This window comes from Saccostrea echinata, unplaced genomic scaffold (genome assembly GCF_033153115.1).
Source record: "Saccostrea echinata isolate AGI-Se365-2 ecotype Australia unplaced genomic scaffold, CSIRO_AGI_Sech_v1 ptg000055l, whole genome shotgun sequence".
Lineage (NCBI taxonomy): Eukaryota > Metazoa > Mollusca > Bivalvia > Ostreida > Ostreidae > Saccostrea > Saccostrea echinata.
In genome coordinates, this window is record NW_026889804.1 from 117,923 (window position 1) to 139,866 (window position 21,944).

Sequence of the window (21,944 nt, forward strand, 5' to 3'; positions counted from 1 at the left end):
ACATGTATCTTGTCTTTTGTTATAATATCGGATTGTCTTAGGTAAATCAATGTCAGAGCAATTTTTAAGTACGACATATGCACCATACAATTCTATATGAAAAAAAAAGTCAGACAATTTTGACTCTAATGGATCTCAAACTGTCTGATATTTGTTCATAGAGAACGGTATTCGGTATATATCAAATACAGACATTACCGCAGACTGCGAAATGACCTTTAGTCCTGGATCAACAAAACTCAAAAACATTGTAATACCTGAAAATTGTGATATCTTAACAAAGGACTACATGTAAATGCTTGATGAAGAGTTTCAGGTTTGAGTATATGTAAGGCATGTCTAGATATTAGCTATAAGATGTCATTGATGGAGAGTACATATTAAATATTTGTTTGCTTAAAAAGAACTTCTACATCCCGTGTTTTAAAAAAATATATATAAGAAAGGTTACGTGAAATAGTGTTTTACACTGTTCATTACATTGATTTAATAACATTATAAGTTTCTGCATATGTATATATGACAAAACACAAAGCTATAATATGTTCAATTTTTTCAGATGGTAAATGCAATGAAAGTTCGATTTTAATGATATACGATCACTTGTATTTGATGGCAATAAACAATTTAAAGCTTCACCTCTTTTTTTTTCCTGCTTCATGACAAGCTTAATGATTATATGAACATTAAAAAAAGCAATGAAACCAAAATCAAGAAATGTGGAAAAAATTGTGAACCATTATTTGTGTTTCCTTTCGTCTGATTCAACCTGTCTTCTTGCAGCATTTCCAGGTCACATGACTCTATCTTAGAGTAAAAGTAAAGAGCTTTGACATCCCCCGATTGTATGGCCGACAATTTGAGTTTTTTTCCAATATCACCCTGTAAGCAGGGATGAAGTTTAATTTCTTTGACTACTTCTTTGCATTCTCCTAAGCACATGGATAATGGAAAACACTTCTGATCAATTTTAAGGTAAATATCCGCCATATAGGGATACGAGACATTTAAGAAAGTCTTTGTATCGCAGCCATTGATGAATGGATATAAATGTAATTGTATCTTAGAAAGACCTCTCCAGCTTAAACAGTACGGATATCTTATGTTTTTCATAGGATGAACTGTAAGAAAACCGTAGCACATCTCGTCGGAAGTAACATCGCCTTTTAAAGTAGTAAAGGATTTTGACGATGATTTGAACACACATTTTGTTCTGAGTTCATCTCCTGGCAAAACCTCGATGGAATATCCGTACCTATCAATATATAATGTTTACATATTTCTCATTTTTCGGAAATTTGTACAGGAAAGAGGACAATTGTACAGACAATTTAAAACAAAAAAAAAAAGACTTTGTGTAATGATAAATTATTCTTATACTGTTTAGGATAAAAAACGAAAAGGATACATTCGTGACTCCAGACTAGCTCTGATAAAAGGTTCAAAAAATGATGTTTTTGTTAAAGTTAAAAGTCTTGCAATTGTCATGTTTATTTTCCTTTTTTTAATATTCAAATTGTATCTATACTGCAATCAGCAAGTAAGGTTATCAGTTTATTAAAATAAACTGTGAAAGGAGGTGAAGCGGCGGGGGAATTAAGAAGCAATTATGATCGAAAAATGTGCAATGAATAAAAAAGAATATAAGGTATTTAAATAATAAAGTATCCGAGAGTAACTATCATTTAAAATCTACACTTACTGTCAAAATAACTATACAGTTATAGAAGCAATGCACGTAATATTTTTCTGATAAGATTAAAAAAAATATGAGAAAGGCCAAGTTAATACCTAAGTTACAGACAATAACATAGGTTATAAAATTTTTGAGTAATTGGTGTACGTGGTTCTTCGTTGATATTTATCAAACGTCTGTACATAATGTCATGGTTTCTTTACTTTTAACTTCATGTAACTTGGGTATATGGTAAACACGTGAATATGCATAATAATCTCTTAAAAAGTAAGCATTGGTAACGTAGAGATTATGTTTTTTTCCCGTTAGTTGAAAAACTGTGCATTTTTATAGGTTGAAAATGATCTCCAAATGTTAATGCAATAAAATTTTAATCCTTTTTCAAGCAAATAAGGATACATTAATTAGACTTTACACGTTAATATACTTTCAATATTTATGCAATAAGACATTAAGCCTTTTCCAAGCCAAAGCATAATAAATTGAACTTAAGTTCAAGATCTAGTAAATGAAGAGTGCCTACAGATTTCTCAAATTTGAGAAACAAATCCCTTTTATAATCTATTACAATTATAGCTAAATAAATTAAGGTGTATCGGGACATGATTTTTAGATAAACTCAACGAAAAATCATATTTAAAACTGCCTTTTTCAATGAAAAACGAAGAAAAGCGGGTATAAAAATGGGAGTTTTCTCCATCTCATACAAAGGAAATGTATCAATATTACCCACAGTCTCTCAGGAAACGACTTTATATCTTCTTGACCTCCTCTTTAAAATGATATTAAATTGAATATAGGTTTCGGGGTTCCTTTTGACATGGTTTTAAATTGAATTCCATGAAAATGTGTCATTTTCTACATAAATCTGTTATAGCTGTAAAGTACGAGAAAAAGTAAGTTTAAATCAATCATGATGTCATAATTGATCTAACACCAAAAATACACTCTAAACTCATTTACTAGATCTTGACCTTAACACATTTATATACTTTAAGAAATATGTTAAAATATAATGTATGTTTTGACAAAAAAAAAAAAAAAAAAAAAAAAAAAAAAAAACAACTATTTTTTTTTTCCAAATCTTATACAGTACCTCGTCTAAAAATGTTCCAATGATTTTATATATCAGATCCATTTCACAAGTCTCTATACAAATTAACATCTGTTTGTTTTGCTTGAAAATGATAATGCATTTGCACGTATATAATAATCGAGTTTAGTTATATAAAGAAGTTACGTATACGATCGAATTTTATTTTAATTTTCAGTGAATAAATATTACCTTTATTATGAGTATGTGTGAATACATAAGAAGAGCAGAAAATTTTAATGCATAAAAAAAAAATGTCTACGATTTTTTTTTTCAATTATGCCTTATTTTCAGTTCTTTTATCTAGTGGCAGTAAATCATACTTATACCGAACATGTATGTAATGTTTTCGTGTATCCAAAGACGTATAAATACGAAGACTTTTCCCGATTTTGCTTATAAATGTATATGTTAACACTATATTCTTACATTTTCAGATATCGAGTAAGAGTTACGACATGTATTGAGATATATTTATTGCAAAGAATGAGAGTTAATATCATGACCGGTCTCAAAAAATGAAACAAAGTCCACTTCTAACAACATATTATAAAAATTATATTGAAAAAAAATCCATTTAAGAAAGCAGATGGTGTTTCCTCTTAAGAGTATCTTATTATAAAGTTTCACCTTACTCTGAAATTTGGAGTCGATCGTAATTGTAGTCGGGTTCGCTTGTCAAGGTATTAATTTTGTCCCCATTCCTGTACAGGTCAATGTATTCTTCCCGACCTGCAATTCAAATTTTAGTGAAAATGTGTAAATTTATTGATTTTTATCCATCTGAAAGCTTAAAGCAGGATAACATTAAAAAGGTATATGAATTTTGAATAAAATGTGAAGAAAAGGAAGAGTAATCATGGTCAAATCCAATTTAAAAAAGTAAAGATTGTGAGCAGAGCAAACTTGGACCACTGAAAACCTCACTGATGGGATCATGTGACATGGATTAATAAAAATTCCCTTTCAACGGCCCGTTACACCGGCCATGGGCTCTTTGTCATGATCTTTCAACATTTTTTTGTTTTGTTTTGTTTTTATTCCTTCAATTACATAAAAACTGCAATTGCAAATATCTGGTTTTCTCGTTAAATGATAAACTTCTTACAGTTTTTGATTGATTGATTGATTGTATATTGTTTTACGTCCCATTCGAGAATTTTTCACTCATATAGAGACGTCACCATATACCGGTGAAGAGCTTCAAATTTTGACCTTTACTCGGCACTCAGGGCCATTGAGCAGTGAGGGATCTTTATCGTGCCAACGCCTGCCGTGACACGGGGCCTCGGTTTTTAAGGTCTCATCCGAAGGACCCGCAACTTTCACTTCAAAGTGCCGAGCGCATGGCGAAGGGACAGTTGCTACCCATTTTTTATCGACTTAGGTCTGTCGCGGCCGAGATTCGAACTCACGACCTCCCGATCACGGAGCGAGCGCTCTACTACAGTTTTTGAATATCAATAGTTATATTTTAGTAGCCATAAAAGTCTTTTTAATTAAACATTCGTCAGTTGATTTGTGATCAAATATGTGATTTTGTAATTAACTACATTTACGTCATAGCATGTCTTCATGTGCACGATGCACCATTTCCAGGAAGTGAGTTTTTGCATATTAACTTTATGTACGATTTCAATTAAAACCAAATAATTACACCCTTAGTAAGAATAATGTAATCTGATTTGATTTAACAAAATGAAATATATCCAACAATTTCAAATATTTTAACGCTAAATAAGAACTATATAATAAAAAGGGTTTCTTTATAATTTAATTATGTTACCAACAGCAAATATAAATTGAATATCAGTAACCTCTGTTTTAAAAATTTTACATACTTAATTTCGTGCCCTGTGCAAGTCAATCCTTACCTAAGTAATGCATATGGTTAAAGGACCTAGTGATATAAACAGGACCAGATAGAATCATTCTGGTGTCCTCTGAGGAGCAAACGGCGTCCACTTCCACGCGTTCTTTCCCGGGTGGAATTTCTAGATAGTCCTGTCCGACTACCATAATGGTGGCGTCGTTTGGTCGTCTGTTTGGTGTGCAATACAGAGTCATACCGGAACTGTCCGTGTAGTCAAATCGCCACTCAGGATTATTCCAATGAAACTTTAATGTTAATGGAATTAATTAATGCCCCCTCCCCGCGTAATAAAAAAAATAAAGATTTGAAACCTAAATAATGTAGACGAAGGTATAACTAATTGATTTTGACCTTTCAGCATTTCGCCTAATAATCAATAATACGCAGGTATGTTAAGGCAGTACCCAGATCATTGTTCGGCGAATTTAGACTTTTTTCGTAAAATTGAACATTGATAAATCGGAAAAGCCATAGATAAAACATTTACTATTATCATCCATTTATAGACGTCATTGAGTCCTAGGCTAAAAGAAGCTCTCCACTACGACGTCATCACGTGACATCTATAAATAGAAACATTGCCTTAACGAAAAAGTGAAAAGTTCAACACCATCTCGGGGATAATTCATTTCTTTTTGTGAAAATAATTATGTAAAACATCACTGAGTTACGAAAAGTGCTGCTAGAATCCTACTCTCCCGACCCAGAAAAAAAATATTCCAAAGTTTCTCACGAAACCTTACAACATTTTTCACATTTTGTACATACGATCAAGTTAACCACGCGATTCTAGCAGCACTTTCCAAGTATTATAGAAAACAAGCTTTCGATACAAACAAAAATTATGTTTCAAAGTATGCGGCGTAGTGTTGAACTTTTGCATCTTTGTTGTTATAGAACGACAGAGGAAAGGCTGATCTGGATTTCAAAACACTGTCTGTGTTCATTTTAAGAAAACATGATAAAAATAAATTAGCGTACCTGATTCTTAATCTTTAATTCTTTATGAATCACACATGACATTCACGGTATATGCTTTAAAACTCCCATTTCATATATTTGTTTACATAAATTCGCGTCACGTTAAGTTTCACTAGGCAAATATTTGAGTAATAGTTATGACGTCATCGGTTTGGTATTTAACCCCTGCAATAAATACTTAGCTATTTATACCACCCCAAAACGACAAGATTTAGTTTATATTATGCTTTTGAATTATTTAAATTATTTCTTGGACCTGAATTTAAACTTTCAGTACAGATATGAAGAAATCATTAACTCTAAAGTTCACGTCATACAGCTTACTATGACGTCATATCATATAGGCATGTAGGGTATTTGGGTGTAGCCCTAACATACCCGCGTAGTCTCTAAAGTTAGAAAAGTTTTCGAACATTGTCCTTTTTCACTTTGGTTTTAGTATCAAAAGGAAACTTCTGAAATTCAAATTTTGTAATGATATAAAGTTTAATTCCAAACCCCTAAGAGAATTCTTGTATCAACTTTAAACAATTTAATGTAATATTTGAATTATTGACCTTTGAGCTAAATCAATTGAGATCTTCTACAGTCCTGTCTACATCAACAAGGAGGATTATTTATTATTCAGAGTGCAATAGTGATATTTTTATGCTGTTTTAATTATTAGCATATTCAAATCAATTATACACTAACAGGGACCTATATACTAACAGGATAGGCAACTCCTTCAGCGCCATGTTTATTTACCCAAAACGGCACGTACAACACTGCAAATTTTTCAAACTACGTTTTTTCCCAGTAAAAAGCTTGTTTTCTGATTAATGTAATCTGTTCTTTTTGTGTATTGGAATGGATATTTAATAAATTTTAAAGCACATATTATAAAATAATTTAGATATTAAGTAAACAACCACCAAAATCGGCGATTTCTCGGAAATACGGCCGATCAGGGCCACCAACTGATCTTTAAATAAACGTAATTACTTCTAAGATAAGGAGTAAAAACGGTGCTAATAACAAATCTTGAATAATTTTTTGGTAGATAAATTAAGATTTTATCATTAAATGTTTGATAGCAAAAGAGATATATGTAATTAAAATTGACTTACGAAATCCCGCAACTTACGAGATATCGCGAGACTTGCGAGAGTTGCCTATCCCGTTAGTATATAGGTCCCTGACATTAATGAATATAAACAAATTTTTAAGAACTAAAACGTCAATAAGAATGTGTTTTAATCAATATTAACTAAAATATCAATAAAACAATTCATCAAATAAAATTGACTAGGTTTTTAAATAAATTAATTGAAATAAAATACACAATCAAAGAAATCTTTGGATCCACCCATGGTATTACATGTATTGTATACACCTATAATAAGGGTACATGAGTAGTATTCATCCTACTTCAACTTCATTGGTCTAAACTTTACCTCCAAATTCCTGACCTGCGATAAAGACACTTTCAGACTGCACATAGCTATACATGACCATTTCATTAAGAAAGGATTATTGCTTACTGTTTGAGAGAAACTGTGAGTATCATAATTTGCTTTTTTTAATGAAACAACAATTTAATATTCATTAATATTTATAACATCTAACTTATGGAATTAATAAACTGAATGATAGATTGTTTCGAGTGAGAGATAAATTTTACATTGCAGGGTCAACGTGTATTTTATTATTAATGCTCTGTTTGACATCAAAAAAAGGAGTCAGCTCTACTCCACAAATAGGTATAAAAAAATTATGTTTTGAATTACAGTTTAGGTTTATTATTTTATTCTGTGACTTGTAAATATGAAATTTAATAATACTGCCTGTTCATTATAATTTCAACACATATTCATGTTTCTATAACTTATACCTGTATTTCTTTGTATTTTATAAAACTCTGAATCAAGGGAAATAACTCTTGAGTTCTCCAGACGCAATGTTATGATGTTTTATGATTTGTTATATAATCTGAAATTACTATTGATGTATTATGAATGAAATATGCAGTGCATTTTCAGGGTAATTCTTTTTATGATGACTTCAACTCATTTATAATGAGTAAAACTATTTCGAACCAACACAGGTATTTTTATCCATCAATAATCCCTGTCACAATAGGGATTCGTGATTTAAAATATTATTGAAAAAATATATATTAAAAGGTAGGCATGTATCACAGACAGACGGACATAAGGATGGATAAATAAATGAACGGAATTTCCCCCCTCATATTTATAACAGCAAATTTATAAAACAAAATTATATAATGTAGGATTGACTATATAAATTATTTTACTCCTCGAGAAATGAATCTAAAATTTTAAACGAATGGCACACTTTATGAAGGCCGAAGGTGTGCAATTCGTTTTTAGATTCATATTTCGATGAATAAAATGATTTATATAGTCAATGCTTATAATTTAATTTTAGTGAAAAACGATATTTTTGATGATGTACATACTCATCATCTAGTTAACTTAAAAAATTATGCATAAAATTTACGTGCTGGTAAGAAATACGTGAATATCGAAAATTACACGATTCTGGGGAGCGGATCTAAAAGCTTGTAGTACACAAGACGGGTATAATTTTATTTTAATGTTATAAAAATAAAGAATTTCCCGTTATGATATTGCCTGTATAATAATTTACTAAGTAATCAGCTTTGTGAGTTATGAAAATCTGCACGTGCAATTTTGAAAGCATTACAACATAAAGTTGTCAGAAACTTGCTTTGTTGTCAGTGGCACACGTCAAGTGGAGTAAAACGGAATATCAAAAAAGGTCTCCTCAGGTTTAAAAAAGATCTGGAAAAAAACTTGCTTGTCGATACACCTTTATACACGTACAACTAGATGGACAGTTAATACCCTGTATAATGTTGATGAATGTGCAGACGAATTATGTGAGAATATGAGAATGATATTCACGTCAAGAAAAACTTAAAGTCTAATTCTAATTCTAAAAAAGTCTAATTTCCTTTTATTATTCTAATTTTTATAACCTACATTATAGTTTTGTTTTCAATTTGTACTAATCCAATGTACATGTGCTGTCACGGTAGCTCATTTGGAAGAACGCTTGCTCCGTGATCGGAAAGTCGTGTGTTCGAATCACGGTTGCGGGTCCTTCGGATGACAACTCAAAAACCGATGCCCCGTGTCACGGTTGGCGTTGGCACGATAAAGAACCCTCACTGCCTAATGGCCCTGAGTGCCGATTAAAGGTCTGTATTTAAAGCCCATCACCGGTATATGGTGACATCTCTTTATGAGTGAAAAATTCTCGATAAAATCAATGTACATGTAAATTGTTACTTGTAAATAAAATATGCAAAACACATGCTTCTTTACAGAGTTATATTCCTTGCCAACCACGACATTAACGATTAACAGCAATGACCTCGCTCAATGATTTACTTGAATATTTTTCTTTTCTCTACTTAACAAGAATTTTTATTGTATAATTTAAAAATAATTAAAGTATTTCCTCTAAAACACACGGGAAGAACTAAAAGATTCACATAAGCTGATTTAAAAAGATGAAAGGAACATAATCATTCGTTTGAGAGAGAATTAGTTTATAACACAGACCTTTCATCTCCTTCTTTAGACTCAATTTGCTGACGAACATCGTACCAAAACGTGCATTGAAAGTAGTTCGGTTTCTAAAGTTACCATTATATTATGGAAAATGAACAGAAAAATTTCTCTGTAGAAATGTATTAGTTCAAAGTGATGAAAGTGAGGAAAATTGAATTATTAACACTTAAATCAAAATGGATTTATTAGCAGAATTGAAAAATAAGAACTAGATCTTCAGCCCAGTTACTAGCATTTTTTTTTTAAAAAAGAGGGAGTCTACATGATCAAAAAAGGTCTCTGAGGCAATTGATTCTGATGCAGTATTTCTTTTTTTATTGAAGAATTATATGCAGTAGGAGGTTACTGTGTCATTACGAGCCACTCTAACATTTATTGACGAAAATGGGGACAGAAAGAGCCAAATTTATTTTATAAAAACTACCCCCCCCAAGACGTCCACGACCCACTGATTCCCCATAAATTAAGCAGTAATGTATATTTTGCATTTTACGGAAAGAATGAAACGAGTGAAACGAGAAAAAAATCGAACGTCTTTAATTCAATCCGAAATAACAATGACAAAATATTTCGTTTTTCTATTTCCCACCATATAGGGACATTTAAACAATGAAAGTTTAATTTTAATACAAATAAAATAAATAATATAAGATTGATCATTTTACCTGCAAAATTGCAGATTTAAATCCATTTTGTCCGATCCGGAATCCTACATCTTTGTGAGCACATTCTCCGTGGGTCCCTACGGTCCAGCCTCCAATAATAGTCAGACATGAGTCGGGTACCATTCCACATATTGTAGGTACTGTTGTTTCATTAGTGACTTAACCAAAGCAAAGTTAGATAATTATAGAGAATATTTAATGTTGTACATGCTCTAAGGAATTAAACAAGATTTATAATTTGTAAGAGAAATTCTTTCTTTCACTTTCAATCCCAGAGACATTGGTTTCAATTACTCAATTTTTCAAATATCGATCTCTTGAACAAGAAATGCCATTAACTACATTCTAGAAATATTAAATTTTCTTTCTCTTTTAAACAACACAAAAACAATGACTTCTTTCTTCGCACATTTTTGAACTTTTCTTTCCTCTCACCTGAATCGTCGCATCCATACAGAAGAATATTATCATGTTGTAAATTTTGAATTTACTAGGGGGAGGTAAATGCAAAATTTACAGTTATCATGTTGTAAATTTTGCATTTACCTCCCCCTAGTAAATTCAAAATTTACAACATGATAATATGGTGCATGACGTATTCATTGTCAATGTTAGGTGTTTGTTGCAGTCAGGTGATAGTCGCCATCATTAGGAAGTTCAAAGGTCATACAGAAGTAGCTGGTTTCATAAAAAGGTACTTTGGTTTCAGGATACCTTAATGTTATGTTCTTAACACCTACAAAAGTAAAAAAAAAAAAAAGGAAATATTTTATTTCTAATTTTTGTGCTTCAAATGCTCTTATCCAGACAATTAATTGCTGGTATCCATTTTGTTTCAAATTATACAATTCAAAAATATGTATGTGATTTAATGGATCTTATGTCAAGATTCTCAGGTAAATTAATGCATCTGTATTTAAAAGTAATGAGTATTATATTCTATACAGATGGTTATATCAGATATAGAAAGCGGGAATCTGTTTCAAAGTGAAAGACAGATTTTTCAATAAATACATTTCTAAATCCTTCTTTCTAATTTAACTTTTAAAAACATAAAAGCTACAACATTCTGATTGTACCTTACCAATCAATGGCAAATCGGATGACTTTAGTTCTATAAAATGAATTGCAAAAAAGCGTACCTGGTTGGTTGATGGCGTCACATTTGAAAGTTTCAAGTTCACACTGTACCCACGTGTTCTTTGACCTACAGAGTGAGCTGTTGAATGGTTCGCACACACCTATATGAAAAATTGTTATCGTTAATCAAAGACTTACAAGTATAATACATACCTGAAATGTATATTTCATAACAGATAAAGAATGTGACATATACTTATCACAAAAATATAAAGACAAACAATGATTTGCATAAAGAACAAATCTTGGTAAACTACAATTTATCTGCGAGAGTTATTCATGAATAGACGTTCCTTATTTTATCAACATCTGAAATTTTTAAGTAAAAACATTTTCTAATACAAGAATATCTCTTAAATTTAATTGTCAATTGGGATTAATGATTTTCTCGTGTACCTTTAACCTGAAGAAATATTGTTTCTGAGTTTACGGATCCATAAGTTTTTAAATTGTAGCACTCATTGAATTCGTGACTGCTTATTTATTAAATTTCAACTATAATTCTATGTTATTTTTTCATTCCTTTGGTGTAATTCTATAAAACTCTTAAGGACTAATGACCCTCTGCTCCAAATTTCACGAAAATTTTTAAACTTCCCAATACTGATTTTCATCAAGAGCTATAGAATCAAAATCAAATGAAAAATAGTATGAGGTATGAAGTGCTGCTTATTTTTCAGAAATGATTTTTATGTCAGATCATAATATGAAGAATTTTTAACACAGAGATTAGGAAGAGTAATAATTTATTATCACAACTTTAAAATAGAAATACGCGGTGTATATGAAAATAATATTCAGTGTTATACCTACTAAATTCATATTAGAAATCACAATGAAACTCCTAAGTCAGAATATCACAATGTTAAATGTAGTTGTAAGAAAACAATACATCTGTTAGCAAGAGTTATCTTTCTTATAAATATTTTTTCATTAGAAAAAAAATGTAATACTAATAAAAAATCTACATTTGGTGCTTGATACATTAAACCATTTTTAAAATGATCGTTAAAAAGATAGAACTTATTCAATTTTTAAGGGTTTTAAAACTGGATTTAAATGGGGGTTTTTTTGTCAAACATAATAAAACAATTTGAAAAGTACAGTCAAAGGAAATATAAGGTAATGTAATAAAATAATTTGAAAAGTACAGTCAAAGGAAATATAAGGTAATGTTTCCATCATATGTTAAGTTTGATCGAATTGACTGCTCAAAGGTCTGTATAATTAAACTCTGATAAAGTAAACTATGAGTAATACTAGGATATTTTATTTGGAAAGTTATCTCTCTTATCAGAGGGTCGGTCCCCCTTCATGGTCTTTTATATCGATATATGAAGCATACTTCTATCTCGAGACAACAATATAACGGAACACTTAATTCCGTTTAGCTTATGAAAAATGTTTATTGTAACATCTAGTAGCACTATATTACGCTTTATCATGCTCCAAATTGAGATAAATTCCAAGAAGAGAAAATGATCGCAAAATACTGCTAGTATTTTAAACAAGAAGAGGCTTTCATACCAGGATGAGAAATTGCATTTTTATCCGGAATAGCATATTCCCGCCATATGCAGCTCGGGTCACCAAGTTCTTCTCCATTGGTTTTACCGTCACCGTCCGAGTCCTTCCGACACAACTCATGAGTCCATGTCTTAAATTTCGAAATATTCAATAAATTAAAGGCTTTTTGATATCATTGACAGCTGCTTTTCCAATAAAAATGGAACTCGTAAGTTTACTTACCTTGCCATTGGTCATTTGCAAAATTATTTTATTAAAAACATTCCGATTGTATACACAGGTTGACATTAAAAATGCTTGAGTTTCTGATTGACAATATCTATATGTGGTTTTTGGAGACCAGGTCTTCCAGCAATCTATTGGAATTGCCATGTGTACAGTTTGCACCCCGTTATTAGCAGACTTATTTTTGTATTCATATGAAACAGAATTTGTTCAAAATCTTATACGTGAAAAGAAGAAATCACTTTCGATACGACATACACCGGTGAGCTTGTAATAAAATATACAACACAGTCTGACACATCTGTTTCATATTTGGATATTTTACTAGAGAAAGACGTTAATGGTAATCTAACAACCAAGCATTATGATAAACATGAAGACTTTAACTTTTCAATAGTCAGTTTCCCTTACTCATGCAGCAATATACCTTCGTCACCTGCATACGGGGTTTATATCTCTCATTTGATTCAATACGCAAGAGCATGCTCTACGTATGAACAATTTCTAAAACTAGTTAAGTTATTGAAAAACAAGTTGATGAAACAAGAATATCAGCAGTCTCATTTAAAGTCGTCATTTCGTAAGTTCTATGGGTGATACAATGACTTAGTTAGCAAATGAAATTTATCATTAAGTCAAGTGACGTTTTTCATACTAATAGTTAGGCCATTATTTACACACAGAATTGTCGACGGCTTTTCCCGTTATTTCCCGATCATGACAAGGAGCACACAGCGGGTGTGACCGGTCGGTAGGGGATGCTCACTCCTCCATGGCACCTGATCCCACCACTGATGTTTTTCAGGTCCGTGTTTTCTCTGCTCGATAATTTGTATTATTAAATGAATTTTTGAGCTTGAATACTGTTCGTTATCTCCATATACCCCCCCCCCTCCCCAATTAAAAAAAATTAAAAATTAAATAAAGTTTATTTAAAAAATAATTTAAAACTAATTGTTCAAACTTAAAGCGTATGTTATTAAATACATATATAACTTAACGTTTAAGATATGCACAGAGTGAGGGTTTTGTGTTTGGTAATTATAAAATTAAGGATAGATGACACAAACAAACTTTTTTTCAGAAATCAGCAATAGTTCTCATGAATTTATCTTTAAATTGGTAACCCGAATAATGTTTGCCAGGTATAGTGGAAGGTTTTTACAAGATTTTGTCATCAGGTGAAAAAGTTGTGGAAATTTTTGTATGAAATTTGTATGAAATTATATAAAAAGCGACACAAAGTCACATTTCTAAGCACCAAAGGACACTTGCGATTTCTTTATATTTTAGGGATTTATTATTCATGTCATTTCTAATCAAAATAAGACAAAAATGTATATCAATCCATGCATCAAATTTTTGTTTGTGTTAAGTACCCTTAAGATAGAGAATATTTCCCAAAAATATGGAGAAGACCAAAACTTTTGTCTTACATTTTCAGTTAAAATAAATGCATTCTCTTAATTATTAAAGTTCAAAAGGTACTTCACTACAACCTTTAACATTTTAATTCAAAACGGCAGGTTTTGGAGTTTTTGAATGATTCATGTGAAACATATTTAACAGTTTTGAAATCAAACTAGATGAGTGTATAATATTAGATAAATGGTGATGAAAATAGTTTAAATAGGGACGGGTTAAAATGCAAAGCCACTGCCTTCTTATCCTGGGTCGAGTTAATATGTACTCTTATCATCCGAACATTGTTTTTTTAATTTAATGCATCTCATCGATATTTCTATGGGAAGGTTTTTCACATGCTATTTTCAATTTACTTTTCAAACCTTTAAAGTTTTGTTTTTTCTCTTCTGTGTCACAATGATTTCTTTATTTACGTTTTGTGTACGATTACGGTTTACGCACACTCCCGTCTTTTAATTTCCAAATGTTTTCAAATTGTTAATACTCATATGGAAATTTTAAGGGGGTTTCACCTACCCCTTCCTGATTCCACTCATTCTATATTTAAATTTTTCTTTTTTTCAATTGCTGTTCTGTGTCACTGCGGTTTTATTAGTTACTTTTTGTGCACCATTAAAGTACAAAACTTTGTTGAAATTCTAATTCGGTGTCACCTTGATTTTATTTTTATGAAGTGATTGAGTACAGATATTTTTTGATAATTATTTGCAATGGTGTGATTTATCTATTTATCTTTTTTATATGTATAAAAAGGGAATAAATACAGGTAAACAAGTTGACAAAACCGCATCTGAAGGCAGGTAAAGATTGACACTGTCCAGAATTATTGTCGAAAATTTATCAAATAAATTATGAATTGAAGTACATGGCTAAGTGAAAATACTTTTATTCATACTACTACTTTTTGTTACCGAATGTCGCCAAGAAGCTGAATTTAGTTTTTTTTTTCAACGAAGGAGTGGCACTAAAGGACATATGGCCATCCAGCAAATTGTTTAAAATTGACTTTTCGATGCCCCATTATTTTATTGTCAGTGAGATCTGGATTATTCATTCAATATCATTTTAAATCCAAATGTTAGTTAAAACAAATAACTTATTTTCATAAACTGTACGTACATGTAAATACAAGTACAATACATAATGTGAATGAAATAATGTATTTATACAAAATATATATTTGAGGTATTTAAAGCATTATATGCAGATACATGTTGTTGAGCATTTTTGTCACAAGGCAGTCAATAGAAATGAAATAAGAAGAAAGCAAGCAATAATCCTACTCAAACGTCAAAAGAAACAATAAAAACTGAGATCAGAGGAAACACAGACCTTTGAAAAAAATCAAAGTATAAAAAGTACTGGAAGCAGCCCTTTAACAAAAAGAGTACATTGCAAAGTGCAAGTTAAGAATATTCTGAAAACATTCCTCTTCACCCTAAAGTAACCAACTATCAAATGTTTGCATGCCTGATTCTTAAAACAATTGTGTCCCTTCCGAAATAAAAAAAAAAAATATTGCCTTTCGCACTTCTTATATATTCTAAGGAAGGGCCTTTATTATCATATTAATTTGCAGCATATTTACACTTTTGAAAATCTGTTCCATTTATCATGGATATTTAGCTGCATTTGTTGTATGTATTATGATAATGAGATCTAAATCTAGAATAATCATGTCCTTATAGTTATTCCCTATTTTTTTACTCAAAAAAATTATTCAGGATGATATTACTCTAGGCTCTCAATTTGATTGATAATTGAAAAATGTATAATTGGAAAAAAAAATCTTTAGGTCTGCAATCTTAGGGACAAGCTGTATGAATATGATTATTATTCTACATACTTCATTAAACTCTTGATATTTAGGTAATTTTCACGGCTCATTGCTTTCTTTTAATTAACCTTTTTTATCAAAGCCAATCTAAATAATAAAGCCGAAGTATAATGCGTTGTATTTCAATCTAAATTATCTAACCATTTTTATTCGTTGGATCTAAAAGAGTATGTAAATATTACATAAGGATTTATGATGCTAGCACCCTAGGGCACTTGCAAATAATTTTAAAAAATCAACTGGAATTTGTAAGAATACCAAAGTTGCCAGCGAGGCCTGCGTGGCGCAGTGGTTAGAGTGTTTGCTTTAGAGCTGCGGAGTAAGGAATTGATCCTACTCTACTGTGGGAAGTGGAGACCCGTTCAATGGATGAGACCGTATAAACAGGGGTCCCGTGATGCAGTAGGTGCCGGCACGAAAAAGATCCCCCCACTGCTTAAAGGCTATAAGTGCCGAGTACACGCCTATATTTGCATCCCTCCACCGGCAAGTGGTGGCGTCTCAATATGAGTTCAAAATTTTCTGAAGAGACGTTAAACAACCACACAAACAAACAAATAAACAAACGAAAATTATATCATTGAACTTTTGGTAAAATATGATCTGAAATTCTTCTAATGTAAGTTTAGTTTTTGAAATTTCTTTTTAACTTTGGGGATTAGAGATTAAATATATGTTGAATTCTAAACCAGTGAGGTTATTTTTTGGAATTCACATGCGAATATGAATATACATGAATTTTCAGTTCATTTTATCCATGTAAAAATTACACAGAATGCCATGATTATACACATATAAAGCACAACAGATAGAAAACAGACATTAGCTGAGCACTATGCAACTTGATGAAGATAATTAATTGATTATTGTATGTTGTTTAACTGAGTCGACATGAATAGAAGTAACTATTGTTGATAATACGTCGTTTGTATATCTAAATGTCGAGTTGAAGACCACAGCAAGTGTTTTCCTCTTCTCATGTATAAGAATATTTTGAATAAATCCTGTTTCATATAAATACAAAAATAAGTAATCGAATAATTGGGCGCAATTAGCATCTTCCATATTGGAAATAAATAAATATCAGGCAAATGGAAACACACTGTATACCTTTTATTATCAAAGAATGGAATATGTAAGTCTGTTGTCTGTTATCATATCTATAAAATAATTTGATAATTTTGTTGGGTAGAAATTCATGGTCCAACAGCAGAAATATAAATCAGGGACCTATATACTAACGGGATAGGTAACTATCGCGATACCTCGTAAATTGCGGGATTTCCTAAGTCAATTTTAATTAAATATATCTCTTTTGATATCAAATATTTCAGAATAAAATCTTAATTTATCTATCAAAAAATTATTCAAGATTTGTTATTAGCGCTGTTTTTACTCCTTATCTTAGAAGTAATTACGTTTATTTAAAAATCAGTGCGTGCCCCTGATCGGTCGTATTTCAGAGAAATCGCCGATTTTGATGGTTGTTTACTTAATATCTAAATTATTTTAAAACATGTGCTTTTAAATTTATTAAATATCCATTCCGATACACAAAAAGAACAGATTACATTAATCAGAAAACAAGCTTTTTACTAGGGAAAAAAAGTAGTTCGAAAAACTTGCAGTGTTGTGTGTGCCGTTTTGGGTAAATAAACATGGCGCTGAAGGAGTTGCCTATCCCGTTAGTATATAGGTCCCTGTATAGATCTAATTCAGGGTTATCATATTAATAATATAGTTTTTATAACTTTTATCTTTAAAGCTGTTTTTTTTTCAATTTTCAAGGAACAGCATCGATGCAACACATATATTTACTGTATTTACTAGACACTAAATCAATTTCATTCGATAAAATATATTTGAAAAACTTTTGTATAGAATGAGGTGACAGGATATATCTGATATAGTGTTCTATAGATCTAGTTGATAAAATGTATTTGGTGAGGTGCAGTCTCTCACTGTTTATTTTGTGCTCTGAAGTCAATTGATTTTTTTCTTCTTTTTTCTGTTGTGATATTTAAAGATGAACAGAAGATTTACATTTCTACAGCCATGATTTTGCTTTCAGCCCAACTCGGTTGAAATGAGAAGTGGAAGTGAATCAGGTTTGAAATAGGTTTTTAAATCTCTACCCGTCACATTTTGAAAAGCCTCATTAGATACATTCCTGTCTTAAATGATTACCTTTCCAACAGCATCAAAATCTTCGCCAAAAGGATTCCTTGATCCGCCCCCTTGTTCATTCCTGTGACCTACTCCATGCCAGAGATAATTCGGTTTACAGGGATGTGGTACAGAATCTCCATTTGGTATTTTCGATTGAAAATACTTGAAACTTAGTGAACACGTGAAGAGCAAGCAAATGCATATAAATATCCTGTAAAAGGAAAAATTAAAAATTCAAATAAATCATATGAACAGGCAAAAACAAGAAAGTTTTTTAAAGAAATCATATCACTTTATCAATATTCCAACAAATTTCTTACAGAAAAGGTTCATTTTTACCTAAAATTCTTTGTACTTTACTTAATTTAAACACAATTCTTTTAGGAATGCATTATAAAGAATTCCACAGAGAAATAGAATGTATTTTGTAAAAAAAAAAAAAAAAAAAAAAAAAAAAAAAAAAAAAAAAAAAAAAACTAATACTCTTACATGTAAAACCTTACAGATTATTTAAAAGAGTACATATTTGAAAACAATTCATTGGAAGAAATCCCCTTGTAAATTGAAGGGAAAGAAATCATTATACTTAAATAAATAAATAAATTTGCAAAGCAAAGACTTTGATAACATATTGTTTCTAGTATGTTCGATACAACATGTCATCAAAGTAACATATAGTTTATAATATCTGACGTTAACTTTGATCTTCTAAATATGCAAAAATAAATAATCATTAAGTATTTCATTTTAAGTTAATGAGTTGCTTTATTTGACAAAATATTGACACTCCCTATATTTGTTTCCACTGATACCTCATTTTTTTCAATATAGAGTAGATTTTGGACTGCATGTATAAAATTTTGCGAATTAGTTGAAGTGTTACATGGATTCACGGCTAAATTCTAGGTTGCCATATTGGCAATTTAAATAAGGTCAAAGTACTAGAGGATTAGAGTCTAGAGGATATTTTTTTGCATAACGAGAAGCAATTTTTTAATGTCCCAATAGAAATAGCTAAAACAACCGTTAAAGAATAAATTGTTAGCGATATTCAAATTTTGTCGATCTCAGAACTCTCGCTCATCATGCCAAAATTGAATCCTCAGTAAAAAGCTCAGCTTATTCGGTAGGATAATTCAAGCTGAAGTCGCCATTTATAGGATAACTGCATAAAAACAACAGCTTGAAACGTATAAAGCATCTATATTAAGTATCTAAACTAGTTAGCTGGAGTAAAATCAATGATTTAAAATTAAATAATTTTTCATTTATCAAATTATACTAATCTACATTTGAAAGGTAAGACTTACTCTTTTGCCATCCTGAATCAGTCACTTTTAATTTTTACACTGGGGTTTTATATAAGAATTGATCTGCAGGTTTAATTGACGATCACGAGGTCTCTTTAAATGTATTAGGGTATAAAAAAGTCGCCGACAAGTTTGTCAGCAATGTTCTCTTTCTCTCTCTCTCTCTCTCTCTCTCTCTCTCTCTCTCTCTCTCAATCGATCGATCGATCTATCTATCGATCTATTGATCGATCGATAGATAGCCCTTCGAGCTTTATGGCATTTGATTTCGCATTTATATCCCGATAGATGTTTAAATAATTATGATACCTTATTATCTGAAGTTAACTTTTCCCACGAAACAAATGAATGCTATACATACATTAAAATAATTTAAAGTACAGGAGAATGTTCATAAGAATATGACTACATTGGTTTCATTTTTTCCAAGATAACATCATATTATTTAGGGAAACTCCCTAATGACAAGTATGTGAAACTTGTTGAATCTAGTATCATATTGTGGTTCTTTTTAATCACCCGATTTAGGAGTAATGTCTATTTTTATTTAAAAACCTGTTCTTCGGATCATGTTGCACAACTTCTAATATTTCAAGATATTCATTCAATAACTTGTCTGTTTCTTGATTAATATAGCTATCACAAGTTATCATTTTCTTAATAATTTGAAAACGTAATATACAATATGTTACTCATCCAAGTATTATTCTATTTTCCCCCCTTGTTATTTAAAGAAAGTTTTTCAGAGAGAGAGAGGGAGAGAGAGAGAGAGAAGAAATTATACACCTATCCTTTATACCTATATTTCTTTGTGAAGAACGTCGCACACTCGATTCCCGCCCAACATTTTACAAACAACTATCAAACGCTAAGTATTGATTACGACTTTTAGATTCTAAAACGAAATTGACACACACTTGCAAGTTTTATAGAATTTGTTGGCGGTAATGGTTCTAGCATCGTCTCAAGCTACGGTCCGGAGTCCACATATAACTCTCTCCTACCCGTGGCTGATTGATCATAAAAAGTGACATCACAATTTTGAAGATTTACGCCTTTGTATTGTGACGTCATGTTCATCCAATGACAATATTTGTTTCCATCGCAATTGAAATCAACAACTGACATCAACAGTTGACAAGAAATGTTTCATATACTGCAATTGTGTATTGAAAGGTCCCGTCAAAGTTCATCATCAGACTATGCTGTACTCGCATTGGTCAATATTTTAATGAGCTGCTCATTCAACCACGACCAGAATGGGAGAGGAACGTACATTTTGGCCGTAGTTTGCATCGATGTGGTCCTAATTGCATAATATCGATACAAATATAAAACAGGAAAATATAAAGCACCGTTTTGGTATTTATTGCGATTTAGTGATATCGCCTATTCGAATAGATGATATCACCTATACGAATAGGTGATATCAGCTATACGAATAGGTGATATCACCTACTCGAATAAATGGTATCACTCATTCAAATTGAATAGCTGGTATTACCTACTCAAATAGGTGATATCACTTATTCGAATAGGTGATATCACTTATTCGAATAGATGATATCACCTATTGGAAATGAATAGGTGATATCACCTATTCGTGCTATGCAGGTGATATCACCTTTTCGAATAAGTGATATCACCTTTTCGAATAGATGATATCACCTATTCAATATGAATAGGTGATATCACCAATTCAAATAGGTGATATCACATATTTGCATTTCTTACAATAAAATATATGGAGATAACGAACAGTATTCAGGCTCAAAAGTCCATCAAACAATACAAAATAGGAGCAGAGCAAACACAGACCTCCAAACATCAGAGGTGAGATCAGGTGCCATGAACGAGTGAGCATCCCCTGCCGACCGGTCACACCCGCCGTGTGCTCCTTGTCATTATTGGGAAATATCGGGAAAATCCGTCGACAACTCAGTGCGTAAATAATGGGCTAACACTTTGTATGAAAAAATCTGTCAGCATTAGATAAATTGTATTTGCTGACAAGGTCATTGCATCGACCATAGAACTTACGAAATGATGACTTTAAACGAGACAGCTGATATTCTTGTTTCAACAACTTGTTTGCCAATAATTTACCTCGTTTTAGCAATTGTACATACGTACAGCACGCTCTTCAGTTTAAGAAGTATTTTATTCATGATATACATATATGTATATACAATGAATATGGATTGAACAGCAGGCAAAAATGGCCTATATAAGTTCTCTCCATTAAAGATCAAGGTACAAATCATGAAATGTTACAATAATATATATCATAACTTTTACAAAGACACGTATTTTAAACTAATTTTTAAGGAGGATACAATGTACAAAATTGAAAAAAGAGGGGAATTGAACAATAAAGTGGAATAATGAAAGGAAAGAG

General features: G+C 31.2%; 1 pseudogene; it reads right to left on the minus strand.

The window, feature by feature from the left end:
* Positions 1 to 606: 606 nt before the first annotated feature.
* LOC133172858 (DBH-like monooxygenase protein 1 homolog) lies at positions 607 to 19,557 on the minus strand (annotated as a pseudogene).
* Positions 19,558 to 21,944: the final 2,387 nt, after the last annotated feature.